This window comes from Pelmatolapia mariae, linkage group LG3_W, assembly GCF_036321145.2.
Source record: "Pelmatolapia mariae isolate MD_Pm_ZW linkage group LG3_W, Pm_UMD_F_2, whole genome shotgun sequence".
NCBI lineage: Eukaryota > Metazoa > Chordata > Actinopteri > Cichliformes > Cichlidae > Pelmatolapia > Pelmatolapia mariae.
Genome location: NC_086229.1, coordinates 9959761 through 9967765, shown reverse-complemented (window position 1 = coordinate 9967765; position 8005 = coordinate 9959761). Strand labels below are relative to the sequence as shown.

The following is an 8005-nucleotide window of genomic DNA, read 5'->3' as shown; positions in this document are numbered from 1 at the left end:
ATGTGTTTATTAGCGAGCCATGCACAAAGCAGACTGAGTAAATTGTTAAAAAATCAGTTTTTAAATAGAACTTAGAATAAAAAAAGCATGTATGGATATGAATTAATATTATAATTCTTGAATTACAATGTACTTTAAAGTCATCCATCCAGCAGACTGATGCCTGTGATTGAGACACTTTGCTAGTTTGGCTCCAATAAAAATGTAGTTCACTACAATTATCTTTTTAGTGCAATTATTGTTACACTTTACTTTAAAGATTACCTATCCAAGCTCTCACTGCATGCATTTAAATCAAACGTTAAAACATATTATCATTGCTTTCCCTGTCACATATAAGAAATGGCATGTTGTTATTCAAGATAAAACTTGTTATTATGATGTGTAATTCCTTTATTCCTTTACATATCTGTACCAGTGGCTTGGTACTGTCCCTTTGAAACAGCGAGGAGCCTTTCTTTCCACTTCTGCCATGTAAAGGTTGGCTACAAAAGGTGACACCGGGGAGCCCATGGGACATCCATGTTTTTCTCTATAGAAACCCTCATTGTATTTAAAATATGTGGTGGTAAGGCAGGGGTCTAACCCACATAGCAAGCAGGTCTGGCCCGGATCTGGTATCAAGGCGGCACTGCTGGTTGACTTCTAGCATGATAAGACATATGTCGTCCAGATATGGGCCAGGCCTGGCATAGATGGCACTGTCTATGTGATGGCATGCCATATCTGGCTCGATTGTGGTTTGGTTTATGTGGCCCAGGCCCATAGAAAAAAGGTCTTCCCTGGATCCAGCATCAAGCTGGCACTTCTGACTGACTGGTGTCATGGCAGGGTGTATGTCAACCAGATGTGGCAAGGTCTGGCAATGATGGCACTATTTATGTTCCTATTTTCCCATTTTAGTTAGAAGACCCAAATGCCATGATGCAATACTATACTGCTATGGTAGCCAACGTTTCAAATGCAGGTTTGACAGGTTTGTGAGTGCACACTTTATCCAAAACCTAGTGACGGTTTACTCATCTTTGACAGTAGTCCAATGATTGTCTCAAAGAAACGTACTAGTACACATCTCACACTGATAAATAAAGCACTTAGCATAGAGTCAGATTGGATACAAGTGTAAGGACCCTGGAAGAAACCATGTGTTTCTTGTAGGCTGATCTGCTGCTCAGTGTCCATTGCTCCTCATTTTAAATCCTGTTTATCATCTTCGACTCGAGTCAGTCACTCTGAGAGAAATACAAGTTCCAGCAGCTCTAAGCTCAGGAAACAAACTACATTTACTTATTTTGTGCACGATATTGTGATGATGTTATATTGAACAGCAGCTGCCCACATTAAACTGTGACTATCACCAGGTAACCTGTGTGTTTCCCCAATCAGCAGCAGGTGTTAACCAGCTGACAGGTGAGCAGAATGTATGCAGGTAAAATGAGGGTCTGTTGAGCTGATCGTTGGTGTCAGGAGGAAAATGTCAGCTTGTTATTAAGTTCTGAATAATGTTACAAAAACACAGAGACACAAGACCAGGTGGAATTTTAATGAAAATAATTTCTTGAAAAGGAGCTTTAGACACAGACATACTGAAACACTGAGGACAAGACAGACCATGTAATATACTAGAACAGACTCAGAACTAAGAATACATAGAATAACATAAACTAGACTTAAAGGCAACCTGTTAATAATACTAAAACTTAACATCCTTTAAATATACCTAAGAAATCACAAATACAACAATAAACTCAAAATGCTGGGTCACATGACCCAGGACCGTGACAAACAGATGGAGCCTCATGTTGTATTTGGCACAGATTTGATGTCAGATGCATAAAACTGCTCTTCCTGACACAAACACTGAGGCACTGTAACTTCTCCTTAGCATGAAAACATTGTGAAACTGACTTCTCTCTGAGTAGAGATGTCACTGCTGATCAGTAATCAATAAGTAATTAGTGTTTTTTAATAGTAATGTGCCATCTGTTAGCAAAAACAAACAACATGTGGTGTACATCTGAACATGTAGTATAGAGAGTATCGGGACAAAGCCGTCTACACAGCTGCGGGCGGGGAAGGACCCCGCGCACCTTCATGTGGGGCGATCGTGGCTCAAGAGTTGGGAGTTCGCCTTGTAATCGGAAGGTTGCCGGTTCGAGCCCCGGCTCGGACAGTCTTGGTTGTTGTGTTGGTTGCAACCCGTTCTCATTCCCGACGCGTAAAATACTGACGATTTGTCACGTCCCTTAACTTCTCATGGTGACGCTGAAGGTACCCTTCCACGTTTTTATGCGACGCTGTGGGTTGTCAATTCATTCCAATATGAACCCGCTCGCGGTGATAAGAGACGCTTCGAGCAGAGGCTCCAGCCATCCATTTACTCCAATAATAACCCCGTCACGGCGAAACGTGACGCCTTGAAGTACAATCTAACTGGAAAACCGGGGACCCTCTCCGCGAACGGGTTTTTCTCCCTAATTTAATGCTTTCTTTTAATGACATCCTTAACATTTCTCAACAGAAACACATGAAAGTAACACTGATAATTCAACAATAAAATCGCTTCATTTTCCAAAGTGATTCACGATCTGAAAGTGCGCAGATTTAACGTACATAATCCTTGGTTGGGTTTATTATTTTTATTTCACACGTAAAACACATTTATAGTTTTATTCACCACTCCTGTTAGTTTTGGATGCGCTTGGCTCCAACCAATCAGACGCAACCAGTGTAAGCAAAGGATGATGGGAGAACGGAGAGACCCGTTTATAAGAATAAGAAAAGGAGGCGGAATTGATTGATTCAAATGCAGGTATGTAAAAAATACATATATTTAGAGTAATAGCTTGATGTGTGTTTCAAAGGGTTTTTTTCACAAAAGCTTCAAACAAACAGAGGTGACTGATCTCGGAAACAATTTAATGCATTTAAAAATGGCTACAGCTACCGTCAGCATGCTTGCTAGGTAGAGTACGGTAACGACTACACGTGGCTAGTGCAGCATTAGCCATTTAATCCAACGATGATCATTAAATCTATTATAAACATTTAAGGACTTGTGTGTTGTAAAAGAGCCTCACATGGTGTGTAAAGCAGTTTTTGCGCTAATAGTTCTGCTAGCTCTTTACAAACCTATGATGCTAACGTTAACCGGAGCGCCAAGCTTCAAGCTGCTGACGAACTCCCTCAAGACATGCAGGTAACCTTCTTTTTTTTCTTTTTTCTTTGTAAATGTGATGTAGTGGAAACAAATGTTAAAGAGGGGACACACTTGTCTAATTTATTGTACGTAGTAAACGTTATATTATTTGATATATTTATTATAAATTTTATATATCTGTATATATGTTTCAGTAAGTAAATATTCTTCAATCTCTTTTTTTCCCCCATTTTCCGCAGATCAGCATCAATGTCCACGTGAAGAACCTAGTTATGTTGCCAGTGTCAACCCAACAAAAGGCACTTTCACAATATATAAAAGAAGGTATTCCTTTTTTAAAGTTTACTTTTATATTTGTTGTTATAGTTGAGTTAGGCAGGGCTTTTGTGCAGTCCTAAGAAACATACTGCCTAGAGTGTTTTTCACTTTGTGGAAGAGTTTCTTTCTTTATTTATTTTTTCTGTTAGTGTATGGAACTGAGGTGCTTCCTCAGGAGCTCCATCAGTTGTTGGAGGATGGAGAAGAGGACGAAGCCATGACTTATGAGACGGCGTCTGAGTCAGCTGCTACTCACTAGGAGATCAGAAACATGGTGTCCTTGCAAAAGTGGAAAGAGGCCAGGCCTTGTCTTATAGACAATATGTTAGCTACTCTGGATCCACCGTCACACCATGTGTGTCAGTGTGGCAAACAAGTAGTTGTGAGGTGTCTGGACTGCCTTCCTCTTCCATTCCTTTGTGCTGAGTGTGATATTGCAGTTCACACACGCTTTGTCCTGCACAACCGAGAGGCAGTAACAGGAGGGTTTTTGCAGCCTTCATCAGAGTTTCAAAAGCCAATAGGTACGGTTTTTAATCCTATGCATTTCTTGCTATGTACTATGAGTGGGTGCTGTTATTGTATCATGTATTGTGTATCATTTAATTTCAAATTCTTTTTATATATATTGTGTGTTTTTAATGTTAGTTCGGCTGTTGCCTGTGCAAAGGCCAGACCATGTGTGTGACTGCCCAGCAGGTAACGTTGAGGTTTCACCTGGCGCAGTTGTGGCTCTTGTAACCATAAATGGTAAGTTGCCCTTTTGTCACACAGTACATACACAATAGATGTGTTTGCATTTTTTAGTGCAAATTGTACATTGCTATCATCATTGTTTATTTATATAGCAATTTAAAAACACACAAGGCTGACCAAAGTGCTGAACAATAGAAACATAATAGATACATCTATAAGAATTGCTATCTTGTTTTGAATTACCCTCGGCCCAGAGTATATGTGGGCACCTGTCAAAGGTCATTTGGATTTACCAGACCGCTTTGAAAACAACATGAAATCTTCACAACATGAAAAAAATGAATGCTTTGACCCACGACTGAATTTATCTTTATCCTTCCTAAAGGCTGTTATAACCTTAAACTGCCAGTGGTGAGCTGCGCCAGCTGTGACCTAATGTGGTCCCCCTCAGTTAAGGACATCCTGGGTAGTGGATATTGGCCTGGCACCTTAAATTTCTGCACCCTGTTTTCAATGGATATCTTTCAGTCTTTCTATGACATTAAGAAGGCTGCACCAGGGATGTCACTTAAGGCATTTGTCAAAATGCTGGATGAAAGAACAGCCCATTTCGGAAGGGTGAGTTTCTAAATTTGTCACTTTTAAGGAAATTGTGCAAATCAATGTTTATGATGACTGTCCGTGAATATTCTGTTGTTTGTCCTCTACTCAAAAGACTGGCCGAATATCAGCCTTCAGTAAAAGCTTTGTGGAGTGGAGTGCTGTTTGAGGTGGACAGGATGTGCAAGGAGCCATGCGTTAGCTGTCCTGCCTGCACTCCAGACGTGCTTGCCGTCTTAGTTGATGGAAACTGTAAGCTTTATCGCTTTCAATCTAATGCAAGGTACGTTATGCATTGTGTACATAAATCAAATATGGCTTTGTAGAAAAAAAGTATTTTAATGTTTCTTTTCAAACAACTGTCACTGTGTCCGTTCAGCACTTCAGAGCAGGCGAACTTTGAAGGTGTCTTCATTGAAAAAGATGAGGAAGTTGCTGAGTTTATGAAAAACATCCAGAGACATATATATATATATATATATATATATATATTAGTGCTGTCAGCGTTAATCTTGTTAAAATGACGTTAACGCCATACACACACACGTGTGTGTGTGTGTGTGTGTGTGTGTGTGTGTGTGCGTGTGTGTGTGTGTGTGTGTATAAATGCATATGGATGGGTGTATATTCATTTTATTTTTCTCTTGGTATTGTTATAATACTATTTACTTTACTTTTTCTTAATGTATACTTAATTTTAGCGTCCCAGGACATATTACGTTCCTTTGCTCCGATGTGTCCTGTAAATATTTCCCCTATTTAATCAAGGTGGCTCAGCTGAGGACTCTTGTCAATGCGTCCTTTTCTCTCCGTCATGCATGCAAAGGCTCTCATTTGGAAATGCGAGGTATACTGCAGCTTGTAGTTTTGGATTAGTTTGAGACATATTGTTATAAGGTTGAATGAATTCAGCAGTCATGTATTGTGACCTCCTTTCTATAGATCAAATGGGGAGGTGCGTTTCAGGATGGGGCCGGTTCTACAGTTGGAAAAGAGGTGGGACAAGTAAACAGTTTCCTGTCTAGGGCGGCCATTGAAGTACAAAAGCAGGTATGTGTCTGTGTGTGAGATTCCACTCAGTCTCCTGCTCATTAATTCTTATTTTTATACGAACTGAAATGCAGGGCGAACAGACATGCTGACCCTCCTGGCTTTGGGGTGGACCAAAAGGAAAGTGGAACAACTGGGCCGCAGTTTGAGCCAGAGATATGTCAAGATGATTTTTTTTTTCAACACCCATTTTAATGTGTGTGGTAATGGGGAAAAACACCTGTACTCTAAAAACATCAATGTGAATGACATTTATTAATGTATTCTTAGATCATAAGGATCCTTAGAGAACAAGTGGAGAGCCTGAATGCGACCAAAAATGAGCTGGGTGTGGATGACGACACACTGCAGCAATGGGTGGCCGATGTGCAGAAATGGGCTGAAGGTGAGTCTCAATATAACGCACTCGTGTATAACAATAGGACCCACCATGGCCTCATTAAAGAACTTAAGGTAGAGTTAATATCTTTCTGACAGTGTCAACAAACAAAGAAAAATAAGCCTTGTAAAAGTGGAATTTATGGCAGAGTTTTTGCGTTTCATCAAATTGGATTGAACCTGGGTTGAAATGATGTCGTACTAGTTGGTTTAATAAACCTGAACACCGACATACTTGTTATCTAATGATAATGCAGCACATGAAGGCTACAGATGTCTTATAATGAATATCATCAAGTCAGTGATTACAGAGTCCACTGTAGTTTGGTGACTGTTCCTCATCCTGTATTCTGATTAATATTCATCTCACTTAGAAACTGATCAAACTGATGGCAGCCTTGGAGCGTTGCAGGCACAAATAGAGGAGCTTATCGTCATCATCAGAGTGCGAACACAAAGTCTTTACAGACAAAATGGTACGTCCCAGTTTCTTTGAAATGGACCGTTTGACACTTAGTTTGTACAGCTACTTTGTAAACAGAATAAAATCAGATCCAGGTTTGTTTAATCTGGATGTGATGCATGTTCTAGCAAACAAATTGATGAGTGTAGATTAAAATGTAACTATATACATTATGTGAAGGTGTGAATTTTTTATGATTATTTACAGATAGCAACAAGAGGCGACACAGAATTCGCAAGGTCATCTTAGATGAGAAGAAACGCTTGGCGGCTGCTGTTGACGACTACAACAAGCTTGCTGAACCAACAAAGCAAATCGTATCCAGTGATGCCCTCATCCAGACCGACATTTGGCTCTGGCAGAGCACAAGTGAACGTAAGCTCTTGATTTATAAATATCCTTTTTAAATAAACTCCCAGTATCTGAGCAGTAGTTGAATGTTTTGTTCTTGAGTCACAACGTGCTGCTATGTTTTCCCATCTGATGTTGTTAAACTGTAGCTGCTGCTGACCTCCAGACAAAGAGAAAGGTCTTTGAGAAGGTGATGGCTGTGAGGCGCCTGAGAGAGGAGGAGATGATCCTTTGCAGGGAGATGCGGCATCACTGGACAGTGTTGCGAATGCGATCTGTGGTGTTGGGGACAATCTCCTCAGACTGTAAGCACATCTTTTATTTATTAATTATTTGATGAATCAATTGAAAATAAGAGCAGATGATAAAGTCTTACTGGATCTTTTACCTATATCTAGATTGCTAGCTAACACTGCCTTCTCCCTTTAAAAAAAGTTTAATTACAGGATCCTAATTCCTTGTGTTTATGAGGTGAGGTTTTTTTGTTTGTTTTTCTTACTTCACTCATATTTATTTGTTTTGTTCTTTTTACAGCCTCCCTTGTTGGCATGTCGGAGGATGCACAGAAGGGACTCCATAGCCTGGTTTTAAAAAAACAAAGTGAACTGAAAGCTGAAATGCTCAAAGTAAAGGACATGTACAAGAGAATCCTCAGCTACCAACCACTCCTGGAAATGGACTCGGAGGAGGAGGACATTCCAGACGATGCCACTGAGAGTGATTTGAGCACTTCTGATGAAGACTGATTGTGTCATCCTTGATGTTATTTTTGGTAAAATAAAAAGTTAATCACATCTCTGTTTAATGTGATTTTTCAACAGACATTTTACATTTTGAGAAGAAAAATGGAATTTCCTTGGTGCAGTTGTTTACCCATAATCATGCTTTCCCGTGTAATTTAATGACTAGTGTACATGTTCAGATAGACTAACATAATTTAATTTATGGGATGCTTTCTGGGCTGCTCAAATTATCACAAAATTTAAAAG

The 8005-nt window shown here is 39.8% G+C and overlaps 1 long non-coding RNA gene across 1 annotated transcript; it reads left to right on the top strand.

Moving 5' to 3' along the window:
- Positions 1-5542: 5542 nt before the first annotated feature.
- On the top strand, positions 5543-5974 carry LOC134618333 (uncharacterized). Its single transcript, XR_010091901.1, has 3 exons — positions 5543-5621; positions 5717-5824; positions 5899-5974. It is a non-coding gene; the product is annotated as an uncharacterized LOC134618333 (long non-coding RNA).
- The last annotated feature ends 2031 nt before the right edge of the window (positions 5975-8005 follow it).